The following is a 15,427-nucleotide window of genomic DNA, read 5'->3' as shown; positions in this document are numbered from 1 at the left end:
CCCTTGTATTACACCGAACTCCTCGCCGACTGGCTGACAGACTTGTCTTGCCGCCCTCCTGAGTCCTCCGCAAGTATCACGGGACTCTGCGATGAAGCCTTTACCTTTTCCATGCGAAGGTACCGTCCCGGTAGCCTTTGGCGACGGCCGAGGAGTTGCGGCAAGTCGGGGTGGGGGAGGGGGGGAGCGAGGGTCCGCTCAAGTTTCAGCAGTCCCGCATCACCTCCTCTCCTCTTAACTCAGGTGTACCCTGCGATGGCGGTATCGGCCTCGGGGCGTGGCCAAAGCGTGGGGCCCAAGGACCCTGGCCTTCTTAGGAGACGGTGAGTAGTGGAACTGTTGGGGGCTTGGCCAATGTGCCACGAAGTTCGTGTACTGATGTTTGGTTTTCTTTATTGTAGCCGTCTAAAAGACAAAAGCCCGGCGATGGTAGGAGCTTCCAGGATGGTGAGGCGGTCTTCTTTTGCGTCCCAGGTGGGTTCATATCTCAGGACGTCCGAGAGATAAGTCAAGGGGATGAAAGCGGAGTATCGAGTTGGGCCTCGCCGGGAGAGATTTTTGCGTCAGCTTTGGAGATGGGGATACCCAAGAAGGGGCGCCTTAGCCCGCATAAAGTGAAAGTCTCACATTTGATGACAATGCTGAGGTGCGCAGCGCAGAGCAATCGCAGTGCATGTTGTGTCACTTGTCTATAGTGCATGCCATGTCTTTTGGGTGTCCTGTGTCACAGGTCTTTTGCCTTAGCCCTTTGATGTGCTTGCAGTCATGCTTTCCACCCTGAGTTCTCTCTCCTTGTTGTATCCTCTCGTTTGTCGTCTCCTCTGTCATGGGTGCCTGCATGGGTTTGGCCCAGAGCTGCTCTGCCCTGCTGCATACTCTGGCATATAGGCGTAATAGAACAAGGCTTGGGGACTTGAAATTTGTAATGTAGGGTGCAGTTTGTCCTCTAGTTGATATTTTTAGATTGTCAGAAGATGGCTGGAGCTGTGAAGTTCTCATGCAGCCCTTTGACTTTTGTCATCACTTTCTTGCAGATGCAGACGGATTAAATCCGTGCCAGAGCGCTCTATACCGGGTGAGGGGGTTCCCACAGGAAGGTCGGTCACTGTTTGTGTTTCCTCAGCAAATGTAACTGGTGGCTTTGTTACGGCATTGTTCTTTGTCTTTGTTCTTAGGAGGTAAAGCCAGATCTCGGCAGTCAAGGTCAAGTGAATGAGGTAAGAAGTCACTGGTGGAAAGAACCGCTTGGTATTCCTTGGGTGTCAAGTTCTGGTACAGCTCTAAGCATCCACTGTCATTTGTGTGTTTCAGGCGGTCCCCTTGTATTACACGGAAACCCCTCACCGACTGGCTGATGGACCTGGCTCGCTGCCCTCTTGAGTCCTCTGCAAGTATCATGGGACTCTGCAATGAAGCCTTTACCTTTTCCATGCGAAGGTACTGTCTGGGTAGCCTTCAGCAACGGCCGAGGAGTTGCAGCATGTCGGGGAGGGAGGAGGAACAAGGGTCCACTCAAGTTTCAGCAATGCTGCATAACCTCGTCTCCACTCAACCCAGGTATACCCTGCGATGATGGCGTCGGCCTTGGAGCGCGGCCAGAGCGTGCGGCCTGAGGACCCGGGCTCTCTTAGTGAACGGTGAGTAGTGGAATTGTTGGGTTTTGGCTGACATGCCACTAAGCTCATATACTGATGTTTGGTTGTCTTTATTGTAGCTGACTGAGAGACAACAGCCTGGCAATGGCAGGAGCTTCTGGGCCGGCGAGAGGCCGCCTTCTTTTGCGCCCCAGGAAGATTCACATCCCCAGATGTCCGAGAGATAAGTTGAGGGATATGACCCACGGAGGAAATGAAAGCGGGGTGTTGGGCCGGGTCTCTCGGGGAGGGAGTTTTGAGTCAGCTTTGGAGATGGGGATGTCCAAGAAGGGGCCCCTTAGCCCGCATAATGGGAAAGCCTCACATTTGATCGCAATGCTGAGGTGCGCAGGGCAGACCAATCGCAGTGCATGTTGTGTCACTTGTCTATTGTGCATGCCGTGTCTTTTGGGCATCTTGTGTCACAGGTCTTTTGCCTTAGTCCTTTGATGTGCTTGCAGTCATGCTTTTTTCCGATAGTTCTCTCTCCTCATTGCATCCCCTCTTTTGTCGTCTCCTGTGTCACGGGTGCCTGCATGGGTTTGGCCCAGAGCTGCTCTGCCCTGCTGCATACTCTGGCATATAGGCGTAATAGAACAAGGCCCAAGGCCTTTAAATCCATAATGTATGGTGTAGTCTGGCCTCTAGATGATATTCCTAGGTTGTCACAAGATGGCTGGAGCTGTGAAGTTCTCATGCAGCTCTTTGACTTTTGTCATCACTTTCTTGCAGATGCAGACGGATTAAATCCGTGGCAGAGCGCCCCATACCAGGTGAGGGGGTTTCCTGCAGGAAGGTCAGTCACCGTTTGTTTGCGGGGCAAGTGTAATTGGTGGCTGTGTTACAGCATCGTTCTTTGTCTTTGTTTTTAGGAGGTAATGCCAGATCTCAGCAGTCAAAGTCGAGTTAGTGAGGTAAGTGGTGACCGGTGTACTGAACTGGTTGTTATTGTTTCATTGCCAAGTTCTGGCACTCTAAGCTTTAAGCATCCATTGTCATTTGTGTGCTTTAGGCAGTCCCCATGTATTATGGTGAAATTCCTTGCCAACTGGCTGATGGACCTGGCTCGCCGCTGTCGTTAGCCCTCCGGAAGTATTACAGGACTCTGTGACGAAGCCTTTACCTTTTCCATTTGAACGTGCCGTCCAGGTTGCCTTCGGCAACGGCCGGGTAGTTGCAGTGAGTTGCGGAGGGAGGGAGGAGCGAGGGCCCACTCAAGTTTCGGCAATGCCGCATCACCTCGTCTCCTCTTAACCCAGGTATACTCTGTGACGATGACGATGGCGTTGGCCTCAGAGCGTGGCCAAAGCGTGCGGCCTGAGGAGGCCAGCCTTGTTAGGAGACGGTGAGTGGCAGAATTGACAGGTTTTGGCTGAGGTGCCACTAAGTTCATGCACTGATGTTTGTCTGGTTTTCTTTATTGTAGCTGACTAAGAGAGAACCAGCCCGGTGAAGGCACGAGCTTCCCGCATGGTGATGCAGCCTTCTTTTGCACCCGAGGCAGATTGACATCCCCAGACATCCAAGAGATAAGTTGAGACCTGTGACCCACAGTAGGGGTGAAAGCGGGGTGTTGAGTTGGGACTCACCAGGAAGTATTTTTGAGTCAGATTTGGAGGTGGGGATACCCATGAAGGGGCCCCTTAGGCCCCATAAAGCTTAAGTCTTGCTTTTGATCACAGTGCCGAGGTGCGCAGGGCAGAGCAGGCCTGGTACGTGTCACCTGTCTATTGTGCGTTCTCTGTCTTTTGTGCATCTCATGTCACAGGTCTTTTGCCTTAGCCCTTTGAGATGCTTATTGCAAACGCTGGGCATTATTCCTAGCGTCTCTGTTCTTGGTGTTCCTCAGTGTGGTGCCGATACCATTGATCCTTTGACTCGTGAGCTTGGAGGTGCATCAGGATCACGTCTCTCTTCAGCGACGTTGAGTCGGGTGTCTTTTCAGGTCTTGTTCTGAGCTGCATTGTCAGCTGTGCACTGCAATGATCCATTATAGAGGATGAAGGCTTGTAAGAATGTGAAGCTAGCTAGAGGATTCCACCCGTCCAATTCTCGGGCATCCATCTTTGCGGTTCTTGGAACAAGCCCTTCTGTTATCATCCTCTTCTGCCAGGGTTCTTGCAGCCTCGTTGGCTCACCGTCGGTCTCGCCGTGGTCATCTCATTCCTCATTTGCTCGGTCCTTGTGATCATCTAGCCTAGAGTTTTCTCTCCTTGTTGTGTCCCCTTGTTTGTCATCTTCTGTGTCACGGGTGCCTGAGTGGGTTTGGCCCAGAGCTGCTCTTCCCTGATGCATACTGTGGAGTATGGGTGTAATAGGACAAGGCCTGGGGATGTGGAATTTGTGGTGTAGGTTGTAGTTTGGCCTCAAGATGGTATTCCTAGACTCATACAGGATGGCTGGAGCTGTGAAGTTCTAATGCAGCTCTTTGACTTTTGTCATCACTTTCTTGCAGATGCAGACGGATTAAATCTGCGGCAGAGCGCCCCATACCGGGTGAGGGGGTTCCCACCTGAAGGTCGGTCACTGTTTGTCTTTGCAGGGCAAACATAAATGGTGGCTGTGTTACAGGATTGTTCTTTGTCTTTGTTCTTAGGAGGTAAAGCCAGATCTTAGCAGTCAAGGTCAAGTGAATGAGGTAAGAAGTCACTGGTGGAAAGAACCACTTGTTATGCCTTGGGTGCCAAGTTCTGGTACAGCTGTAAGCATCCATTGTCATTTGTGTGTTTCAGGTAGTCCCCTTGTATTACACCGAACTCCTCGCCGACTGGCTGACAGACTTGTCTTGCCGCCCTCCTGAGTCCTCCGCAAGTATCACGGGACTCTGCGATGAAGCCTTTACCTTTTCCATGCGAAGGTACCGTCCCGGTAGCCTTTGGCGACGGCCGAGGAGTTGCGGCAAGTCGGGGTGGGGGGGGGGGGGGAGCGAGGGTCCGCTCAAGTTTCAGCAGTCCCGCATCACCTCCTCTCCTCTTAACTCAGGTGTACCCTGCGATGGCGGTATCGGCCTCGGGGCGTGGCCAAAGCGTGGGGCCCAAGGACCCTGGCCTTCTTAGGAGACGGTGAGTAGTGGAACTGTTGGGGGCTTGGCCAATGTGCCACGAAGTTCGTGTACTGATGTTTGGTTTTCTTTATTGTAGCCGTCTAAAAGACAAAAGCCCGGCGATGGTAGGAGCTTCCAGGATGGTGAGGCGGTCTTCTTTTGCGTCCCAGGTGGGTTCATATCTCAGGACGTCCGAGAGATAAGTCAAGGGGATGAAAGCGGAGTATCGAGTTGGGCCTCGCCGGGAGAGATTTTTGCGTCAGCTTTGGAGATGGGGATACCCAAGAAGGGGCGCCTTAGCCCGCATAAAGTGAAAGTCTCACATTTGATGACAATGCTGAGGTGCGCAGCGCAGAGCAATCGCAGTGCATGTTGTGTCACTTGTCTATAGTGCATGCCATGTCTTTTGGGTGTCCTGTGTCACAGGTCTTTTGCCTTAGCCCTTTGATGTGCTTGCAGTCATGCTTTCCACCCTGAGTTCTCTCTCCTTGTTGTATCCTCTCGTTTGTCGTCTCCTCTGTCATGGGTGCCTGCATGGGTTTGGCCCAGAGCTGCTCTGCCCTGCTGCATACTCTGGCATATAGGCGTAATAGAACAAGGCTTGGGGACTTGAAATTTGTAATGTAGGGTGCAGTTTGTCCTCTAGTTGATATTTTTAGATTGTCAGAAGATGGCTGGAGCTGTGAAGTTCTCATGCAGCCCTTTGACTTTTGTCATCACTTTCTTGCAGATGCAGACGGATTAAATCCGTGCCAGAGCGCTCTATACCGGGTGAGGGGGTTCCCACAGGAAGGTCGGTCACTGTTTGTGTTTCCTCAGCAAGTGTAACTGGTGGCTTTGTTACGGCATTGTTCTTTGTCTTTGTTCTTAGGAGGTAAAGCCAGATCTCGGCAGTCAAGGTCAAGTGAATGAGGTAAGAAGTCACTGGTGGAAAGAACCGCTTGGTATTCCTTGGGTGTCAAGTTCTGGTACAGCTCTAAGCATCCACTGTCATTTGTGTGTTTCAGGCGGTCCCCTTGTATTACACGGAAACCCCTCACCGACTGGCTGATGGACCTGGCTCGCTGCCCTCTTGAGTCCTCTGCAAGTATCATGGGACTCTGCAATGAAGCCTTTACCTTTTCCATGCGAAGGTACCGTCTGGGTAGCCTTCAGCAACGGCCGAGGAGTTGCAGCATGTCGGGGAGGGAGGAGGAACAAGGGTCCACTCAAGTTTCAGCAATGCTGCATAACCTCGTCTCCACTCAACCCAGGTATACCCTGCGATGATGGCGTCGGCCTTGGAGCGCGGCCAGAGCGTGCGGCCTGAGGACCCGGGCTCTCTTAGTGAACGGTGAGTAGTGGAATTGTTGGGTTTTGGCTGACATGCCACTAAGCTCATATACTGATGTTTGGTTGTCTTTATTGTAGCTGACTGAGAGACAACAGCCTGGCAATGGCAGGAGCTTCTGGGCCGGCGAGAGGCCGCCTTCTTTTGCGCCCCAGGAAGATTCACATCCCCAGATGTCCGAGAGATAAGTTGAGGGATATGACCCACGGAGGAAATGAAAGCGGGGTGTTGGGCCGGGTCTCTCGGGGAGGGAGTTTTGAGTCAGCTTTGGAGATGGGGATGTCCAAGAAGGGGCCCCTTAGCCCGCATAATGGGAAAGCCTCACATTTGATCGCAATGCTGAGGTGCGCAGGGCAGACCAATCGCAGTGCATGTTGTGTCACTTGTCTATTGTGCATGCCGTGTCTTTTGGGCATCTTGTGTCACAGGTCTTTTGCCTTAGTCCTTTGATGTGCTTGCAGTCATGCTTTTTTCCGATAGTTCTCTCTCCTCATTGCATCCCCTCTTTTGTCGTCTCCTGTGTCACGGGTGCCTGCATGGGTTTGGCCCAGAGCTGCTCTGCCCTGCTGCATACTCTGGCATATAGGCGTAATAGAACAAGGCCCAAGGCCTTTAAATCCATAATGTATGGTGTAGTCTGGCCTCTAGATGATATTCCTAGGTTGTCACAAGATGGCTGGAGCTGTGAAGTTCTCATGCAGCTCTTTGACTTTTGTCATCACTTTCTTGCAGATGCAGACGGATTAAATCCGTGGCAGAGCGCCCCATACCAGGTGAGGGGGTTTCCTGCAGGAAGGTCAGTCACCGTTTGTTTGCGGGGCAAGTGTAATTGGTGGCTGTGTTACAGCATCGTTCTTTGTCTTTGTTTTTAGGAGGTAATGCCAGATCTCAGCAGTCAAAGTCGAGTTAGTGAGGTAAGTGGTGACCGGTGTACTGAACTGGTTGTTATTGTTTCATTGCCAAGTTCTGGCACTCTAAGCTTTAAGCATCCATTGTCATTTGTGTGCTTTAGGCAGTCCCCATGTATTATGGTGAAATTCCTTGCCAACTGGCTGATGGACCTGGCTCGCCGCTGTCGTTAGCCCTCCGGAAGTATTACAGGACTCTGTGACGAAGCCTTTACCTTTTCCATTTGAACGTGCCGTCCAGGTTGCCTTCGGCAACGGCCGGGTAGTTGCAGTGAGTTGCGGAGGGAGGGAGGAGCGAGGGCCCACTCAAGTTTCGGCAATGCCGCATCACCTCGTCTCCTCTTAACCTAGGTATACTCTGTGACGATGACGATGGCGTTGGCCTCAGAGCGTGGCCAAAGCGTGCGGCCTGAGGAGGCCAGCCTTGTTAGGAGACGGTGAGTGGCAAAATTGACAGGTTTTGTTTGGCTGAGGTGCCACTAAGTTCATGCACTGATGTTTGTCTGGTTTTCTTTATTGTAGCTGACTAAGAGAGAACCAGCCCGGTGAAGGCACGAGCTTCCCGCATGGTGATGCAGCCTTCTTTTGCACCCGAGGCAGATTGACATCCCCAGACATCCAAGAGATAAGTTGAGACCTGTGACCCACAGTAGGGGTGAAAGCAGGGTGTTGAGTTGGGACTCACCAGGAGGTATTTTTGAGTCAGATTTGGAGGTGGGGATACCCAAGAAGGGGTATCCCTTAGGCCCCATAAAGCTTAAGTCTTGCTTTTGATCACAGTGCCGAGGTGCGCAGGGCAGAGCAGGCCTGGTACGTGTCACCTGTCTATTGTGCGTTCTCTGTCTTTTGTGCATCTCATGTCACAGGTCTTTTGCCTTAGCCCTTTGAGATGCTTATCGCAAACGCTGGGCATTATTCTTAGCGTCTCTGTTCTTGGTGTTCCTCAGTGTGGTGCCGATACCATTGATCCTTTGACTCGTGAGCTTGGAGGTGCATCAGGATCACGTCTCTCTTCAGCGACGTTGAGTCGGGTGTCTTTTCAGGTCTTGTTCTGAGCTGCATTGTCAGCTGTGCACTGCAATGATCCATTATAGAGGATGAAGGCTTGTAAGAATGTGAAGCTAGCTAGAGGATTCCACCCGTCCAATTCTCGGGCATCCATCTTTGCGGTTCTTGGAATAAGCCCTTCTGTTATCATCCTCCTCTGCCAGGGTTCTTGCAGCCTCGTTGGCTCACCGTCGGTCTCGCCGTGGTCATCTCATTCCTCATTTGCTCGGTCCTTGTGATCATCTAGCCTAGAGTTTTCTCTCCTTGTTGTGTCCCCTTGTTTGTCATCTTCTGTGTCACGGGTGCCTGAGTGGGTTTGGCCCAGAGCTGCTCTTCCCTGATGCATACTGTAGAGTATGGGTGTAATAGGACAAGGCCTGGGGATGTGGAATTTGTGGTGTAGGTTGTAGTTTGGCCTCAAGATGGTATTCCTAGACTCATACAGGATGGCTGGAGCTGTGAAGTTCTAATGCAGCTCTTTGACTTTTGTCATCACTTTCTTGCAGATGCAGACGGATTAAATCTGTGGCAGAGCGCCCCATACCGGGTGAGGGGGTTCCCACCTGAAGGTCGGTCACTGTTTGTCTTTGCTGGGCAAACATAAATGGTGGCTGTGTTACAGGATTGATCTTTGTCTTTGTTCTTAGGCGGTAAACCCAGATCTTAGCAGTCAAGGTCTAGTGAATGAGGTAAGAAGTCACTGGTGGAAAGAACCACTTGTTATGCCTTGGGTGCCAAGTTCTGGTACAGCTGTAAGCATCCATTGTCACTTGTGTTTCAGGTAGTCCCCTTGTATTACACCGAACTCCTCACCGACTGGCTGACAGACTTGTCTTGCTGCCCTCCTGAGTCCTCCGCAAGTATCACGGGACTCTGCGATGAAGCCTTTACCTTTTCCATGCGAAGGTACCGTCCTGGTAGCCTTTGGCGACGGCCGAGGAGTTGCGGCAAGTCGGGGTGGGGGGGGGGGGGGAGCGAGGGTCCGCTCAAGTTTCAGCAGTCCCGCATCACCTCCTCTCCTCTTAACTCAGGTGTACCCTGCGATGGCGGTATCGGCCTCGGGGCGTGGCCAAAGCGTGGGGCCCAAGGACCCCGGCCTTCTTAGGAGACGGTGAGTAGTGGAACTGTTGGGGGCTTGGCCAATGTGCCACGAAGTTCGTGTACTGATGTTTGGTTTTCTTTATTGTAGCCGTCTAAAAGACAAAAGCCCGGCGATGGTAGGAGCTTCCAGGATGGTGAGGCGGTCTTCTTTTGCGTCCCAGGTGGATTCACATCTCAGGACGTCTGAGAGATAAGTCAAGGGGATGAAAGCGGAGTATCGAGTCGGGCCTCGCCGGGAGGGATTTTTGCGTCAGCTTTGGAGATGGGGATACCCAAGAAGGGGCGCCTTAGCCCGCATAAAGTGAAAGTCTCACATTTGATGACAATGCTGAGGTGCACAGGGCAGAGCAATCGCAGTGCATGTTGTGTCACTTGTCTATAGTGCATGCCATGTCTTTTGGGTGTCCTGTGTCACAGGTCTTTTGCCTTAGCCCTTTGATGTGCTTGCAGTCATGCTTTCCACCCTGAGTTCTCTCTCCTTGTTGTATCCTCTCGTTTGTCGTCTCCTCTGTCATGGGTGCCTGCATGGGTTTGGCCCAGAGCTGCTCTGCCCTGCTGCATACTCTGGCATGTCGGTGTAATAGTACAAGGCTTGGGGACTTGAAATTTGTAATGTAGGGTGCAGTTTGTCCTCTAGTTGATATTTTTAGATTGTCAGAAGATGGCTGGAGCTGTGAAGTTCTCATGCAGCCCTTTGACTTTTGTCATCACTTTCTTGCAGATGCAGACGGATTAAATCCGTGCCAGAGCGCCCTATACCGGGTGAGGGGGTTCCCACAGGAAGGTCGGTCACTGTTTGTGTTTCCTCAGCAAGTGTAACTGGTGGCTTTGTTACGGCATTGTTCTTTGTCTTTGTTCTTAGGAGGTAAAGCCAGATCTCGGCAGTCAAGGTCAAGTGAATGAGGTAAGAAGTCACTGGTGGAAAGAACCGCTTGGTATTCCTTGGGTGTCAAGTTCTGGTACAGCTCTAAGCATCCACTGTCATTTGTGTGTTTCAGGCGGTCCCCTTGTATTACACGGAAACCCCTCACCGACTGGCTGATGGACCTGGCTCGCTGCCCTCTTGAGTCCTCTGCAAGTATCATGGGACTCTGCAATGAAGCCTTTACCTTTTCCATGCGAAGGTACCGTCTGGGTAGCCTTCAGCAACGGCCGAGGAGTTGCAGCATGTCGGGGAGGGAGGAGGAACAAGGGTCCACTCAAGTTTCAGCAATGCTGCATAACCTCGTCTCCACTCAACCCAGGTATACCCTGCGATGATGGCGTCGGCCTTGGAGCGCGGCCAGAGCGTGCGGCCTGAGGACCCGGGCTCTCTTAGTGAACGGTGAGTAGTGGAATTGTTGGGTTTTGGCTGACATGCCACTAAGCTCATATACTGATGTTTGGTTGTCTTTATTGTAGCTGACTGAGAGACAACAGCCTGGCAATGGCAGGAGCTTCTGGGCCGGCGAGAGGCCGCCTTCTTTTGCGCCCCAGGAAGATTCACATCCCCAGATGTCCGAGAGATAAGTTGAGGGATATGACCCACGGAGGAAATGAAAGCGGGGTGTTGGGCCGGGTCTCTCGGGGAGGGAGTTTTGAGTCAGCTTTGGAGATGGGGATGTCCAAGAAGGGGCCCCTTAGCCCGCATAATGGGAAAGCCTCACATTTGATCGCAATGCTGAGGTGCGCAGGGCAGACCAATCGCAGTGCATGTTGTGTCACTTGTCTATTGTGCATGCCGTGTCTTTTGGGCATCTTGTGTCACAGGTCTTTTGCCTTAGTCCTTTGATGTGCTTGCAGTCATGCTTTTTTCCGATAGTTCTCTCTCCTCATTGCATCCCCTCTTTTGTCGTCTCCTGTGTCACGGGTGCCTGCATGGGTTTGGCCCAGAGCTGCTCTGCCCTGCTGCATACTCTGGCATATAGGCGTAATAGAACAAGGCCCAAGGCCTTTAAATCCATAATGTATGGTGTAGTCTGGCCTCTAGATGATATTCCTAGGTTGTCACAAGATGGCTGGAGCTGTGAAGTTCTCATGCAGCTCTTTGACTTTTGTCATCACTTTCTTGCAGATGCAGACGGATTAAATCCGTGGCAGAGCGCCCCATACCAGGTGAGGGGGTTTCCTGCAGGAAGGTCAGTCACCGTTTGTTTGCGGGGCAAGTGTAATTGGTGGCTGTGTTACAGCATCGTTCTTTGTCTTTGTTTTTAGGAGGTAATGCCAGATCTCAGCAGTCAAAGTCGAGTTAGTGAGGTAAGTGGTGACCGGTGTACTGAACTGGTTGTTATTGTTTCATTGCCAAGTTCTGGCACTCTAAGCTTTAAGCATCCATTGTCATTTGTGTGCTTTAGGCAGTCCCCATGTATTATGGTGAAATTCCTTGCCAACTGGCTGATGGACCTGGCTCGCCGCTGTCGTTAGCCCTCCGGAAGTATTACAGGACTCTGTGACGAAGCCTTTACCTTTTCCATTTGAACGTGCCGTCCAGGTTGCCTTCGGCAACGGCCGGGTAGTTGCAGTGAGTTGCGGAGGGAGGGAGGAGCGAGGGCCCACTCAAGTTTCGGCAATGCCGCATCACCTCGTCTCCTCTTAACCTAGGTATACTCTGTGACGATGACGATGGCGTTGGCCTCAGAGCGTGGCCAAAGCGTGCGGCCTGAGGAGGCCAGCCTTGTTAGGAGACGGTGAGTGGCAAAATTGACAGGTTTTGTTTGGCTGAGGTGCCACTAAGTTCATGCACTGATGTTTGTCTGGTTTTCTTTATTGTAGCTGACTAAGAGAGAACCAGCCCGGTGAAGGCACGAGCTTCCCGCATGGTGATGCAGCCTTCTTTTGCACCCGAGGCAGATTGACATCCCCAGACATCCAAGAGATAAGTTGAGACCTGTGACCCACAGTAGGGGTGAAAGCAGGGTGTTGAGTTGGGACTCACCAGGAGGTATTTTTGAGTCAGATTTGGAGGTGGGGATACCCAAGAAGGGGTATCCCTTAGGCCCCATAAAGCTTAAGTCTTGCTTTTGATCACAGTGCCGAGGTGCGCAGGGCAGAGCAGGCCTGGTACATGTCACCTGTCTATTGTGCGTTCTCTGTCTTTTGTGCATCTCATGTCACAGGTCTTTTGCCTTAGCCCTTTGAGATGCTTATCGCAAACGCTGGGCATTATTCTTAGCGTCTCTGTTCTTGGTGTTCCTCAGTGTGGTGCCGATACCATTGATCCTTTGACTCGTGAGCTTGGAGGTGCATCAGGATCACGTCTCTCTTCAGCGACGTTGAGTCGGGTGTCTTTTCAGGTCTTGTTCTGAGCTGCATTGTCAGCTGTGCACTGCAATGATCCATTATAGAGGATGAAGGCTTGTAAGAATGTGAAGCTAGCTAGAGGATTCCACCCGTCCAATTCTCGGGCATCCATCTTTGCGGTTCTTGGAATAAGCCCTTCTGTTATCATCCTCCTCTGCCAGGGTTCTTGCAGCCTCGTTGGCTCACCGTCGGTCTCGCCGTGGTCATCTCATTCCTCATTTGCTCGGTCCTTGTGATCATCTAGCCTAGAGTTTTCTCTCCTTGTTGTGTCCCCTTGTTTGTCATCTTCTGTGTCACGGGTGCCTGAGTGGGTTTGGCCCAGAGCTGCTCTTCCCTGATGCATACTGTAGAGTATGGGTGTAATAGGACAAGGCCTGGGGATGTGGAATTTGTGGTGTAGGTTGTAGTTTGGCCTCAAGATGGTATTCCTAGACTCATACAGGATGGCTGGAGCTGTGAAGTTCTAATGCAGCTCTTTGACTTTTGTCATCACTTTCTTGCAGATGCAGACGGATTAAATCTGCGGCAGAGCGCCCCATACCGGGTGAGGGGGTTCCCACCTGAAGGTCGGTCACTGTTTGTCTTTGCTGGGCAAACATAAATGGTGGCTGTGTTACAGGATTGATCTTTGTCTTTGTTCTTAGGCGGTAAACCCAGATCTTAGCAGTCAAGGTCTAGTGAATGAGGTAAGAAGTCACTGGTGGAAAGAACCACTTGTTATGCCTTGGGTGCCAAGTTCTGGTACAGCTGTAAGCATCCATTGTCACTTGTGTTTCAGGTAGTCCCCTTGTATTACACCGAACTCCTCACCGACTGGCTGACAGACTTGTCTTGCTGCCCTCCTGAGTCCTCCGCAAGTATCACGGGACTCTGCGATGAAGCCTTTACCTTTTCCATGCGAAGGTACCGTCCCGGTAGCCTTTGGCGACGGCCGAGGAGTTGCGGCAAGTCGGGGTGGGGGGGGGGGGGGAGCGAGGGTCCGCTCAAGTTTCAGCAGTCCCGCATCACCTCCTCTCCTCTTAACTCAGGTGTACCCTGCGATGGCGGTATCGGCCTCGGGGCGTGGCCAAAGCGTGGGGCCCAAGGACCCCGGCCTTCTTAGGAGACGGTGAGTAGTGGAACTGTTGGGGGCTTGGCCAATGTGCCACGAAGTTCGTGTACTGATGTTTGGTTTTCTTTATTGTAGCCGTCTAAAAGACAAAAGCCCGGCGATGGTAGGAGCTTCCAGGATGGTGAGGCGGTCTTCTTTTGCGTCCCAGGTGGATTCACATCTCAGGACGTCCGAGAGATAAGTCAAGGGGATGAAAGCGGAGTATCGAGTCGGGCCTCGCCGGGAGGGATTTTTGCGTCAGCTTTGGAGATGGGGATACCCAAGAAGGGGCGCCTTAGCCCGCATAAAGTGAAAGTCTCACATTTGATGACAATGCTGAGGTGCACAGGGCAGAGCAATCGCAGTGCATGTTGTGTCACTTGTCTATAGTGCATGCCATGTCTTTTGGGTGTCCTGTGTCACAGGTCTTTTGCCTTAGCCCTTTGATGTGCTTGCAGTCATGCTTTCCACCCTGAGTTCTCTCTCCTTGTTGTATCCTCTCGTTTGTCGTCTCCTCTGTCATGGGTGCCTGCATGGGTTTGGCCCAGAGCTGCTCTGCCCTGCTGCATACTCTGGCATGTCGGTGTAATAGTACAAGGCTTGGGGACTTGAAATTTGTAATGTAGGGTGCAGTTTGTCCTCTAGTTGATATTTTTAGATTGTCAGAAGATGGCTGGAGCTGTGAAGTTCTCATGCAGCCCTTTGACTTTTGTCATCACTTTCTTGCAGATGCAGACGGATTAAATCCGTGCCAGAGCGCCCTATACCGGGTGAGGGGGTTCCCACAGGAAGGTCGGTCACTGTTTGTGTTTCCTCAGCAAGTGTAACTGGTGGCTTTGTTACGGCATTGTTCTTTGTCTTTGTTCTTAGGAGGTAAAGCCAGATCTCGGCAGTCAAGGTCAAGTGAATGAGGTAAGAAGTCACTGGTGGAAAGAACCGCTTGGCTTTCCTTGGGTGCCAAGTTCTGGTACAGCTCTAAGCATCCACTGTCATTTGTGTGTTTCAGGCGGTCCCCTTGTATTACACGGAAACCCCTCACCGACTGGCTGATGGACCTGGCTCGCTGCCCTCTTGAGTCCTCTGCAAGTATCATGGGACTCTGCAATGAAGCCTTTACCTTTTCCATGCGAAGGTACCGTCTGGGTAGCCTTCAGCAACGGCCGAGGAGTTGCAGCATGTCGGGGAGGGAGGAGGAACAAGGGTCCACTCAAGTTTCAGCAATGCTGCATAACCTCGTCTCCACTCAACCCAGGTATACCCTGCGATGATGGCGTCGGCCTTGGAGCGCGGCCAGAGCGTGCGGCCTGAGGACCCGGGCTCTCTTAGTGAACGGTGAGTAGTGGAATTGTTGGGTTTTGGCTGACATGCCACTAAGCTCATATACTGATGTTTGGTTGTCTTTATTGTAGCTGACTGAGAGACAACAGCCTGGCAATGGCAGGAGCTTCTGGGCCGGCGAGAGGCCGCCTTCTTTTGCGCCCCAGGAAGATTCACATCCCCAGATGTCCGAGAGATAAGTTGAGGGATATGACCCACGGAGGGAATGAAAGCGGGGTGTTGGGCCGGGTCTCTCGGGGAGGGAGTTTTGAGTCAGCTTTGGAGATGGGGATGTCCAAGAAGGGGCCCCTTAGCCCGCATAATGGGAAAGCCTCACATTTGATCGCAATGCTGAGGTGCGCAGGGCAGAGCAATCCGAGTGCATGTTGTGTCACTTGTCTATTGTGCATGCCGTGTCTTTTGGGCATCTTGTGTCACAGGTCTTTTGCCTTAGTCCTTTGATGTGCTTGCAGTCATGCTTTTTTCCGATAGCTCTCTCTCCTCGTTGCATCCCCTCTTTTGTCGTCTCCTGTGTCACGGGTGCCTGCATGGAATGGCCCAGAGCTGCTCTGCCCTGCTGCATACTCTGGCATATAGGCGTAATAGAACAAGGCCCAAGGCCTTTAAATTCATAATGTATGGTGTAGTCTGGCCTCTAGATGATATTCCTAGGTTGTC

Source organism: Aphelocoma coerulescens, chromosome 12 (genome assembly GCF_041296385.1).
Source record: "Aphelocoma coerulescens isolate FSJ_1873_10779 chromosome 12, UR_Acoe_1.0, whole genome shotgun sequence".
NCBI classification, from domain to species: domain Eukaryota; kingdom Metazoa; phylum Chordata; class Aves; order Passeriformes; family Corvidae; genus Aphelocoma; species Aphelocoma coerulescens.
Note: the sequence above shows the minus strand (reverse complement) of the source record.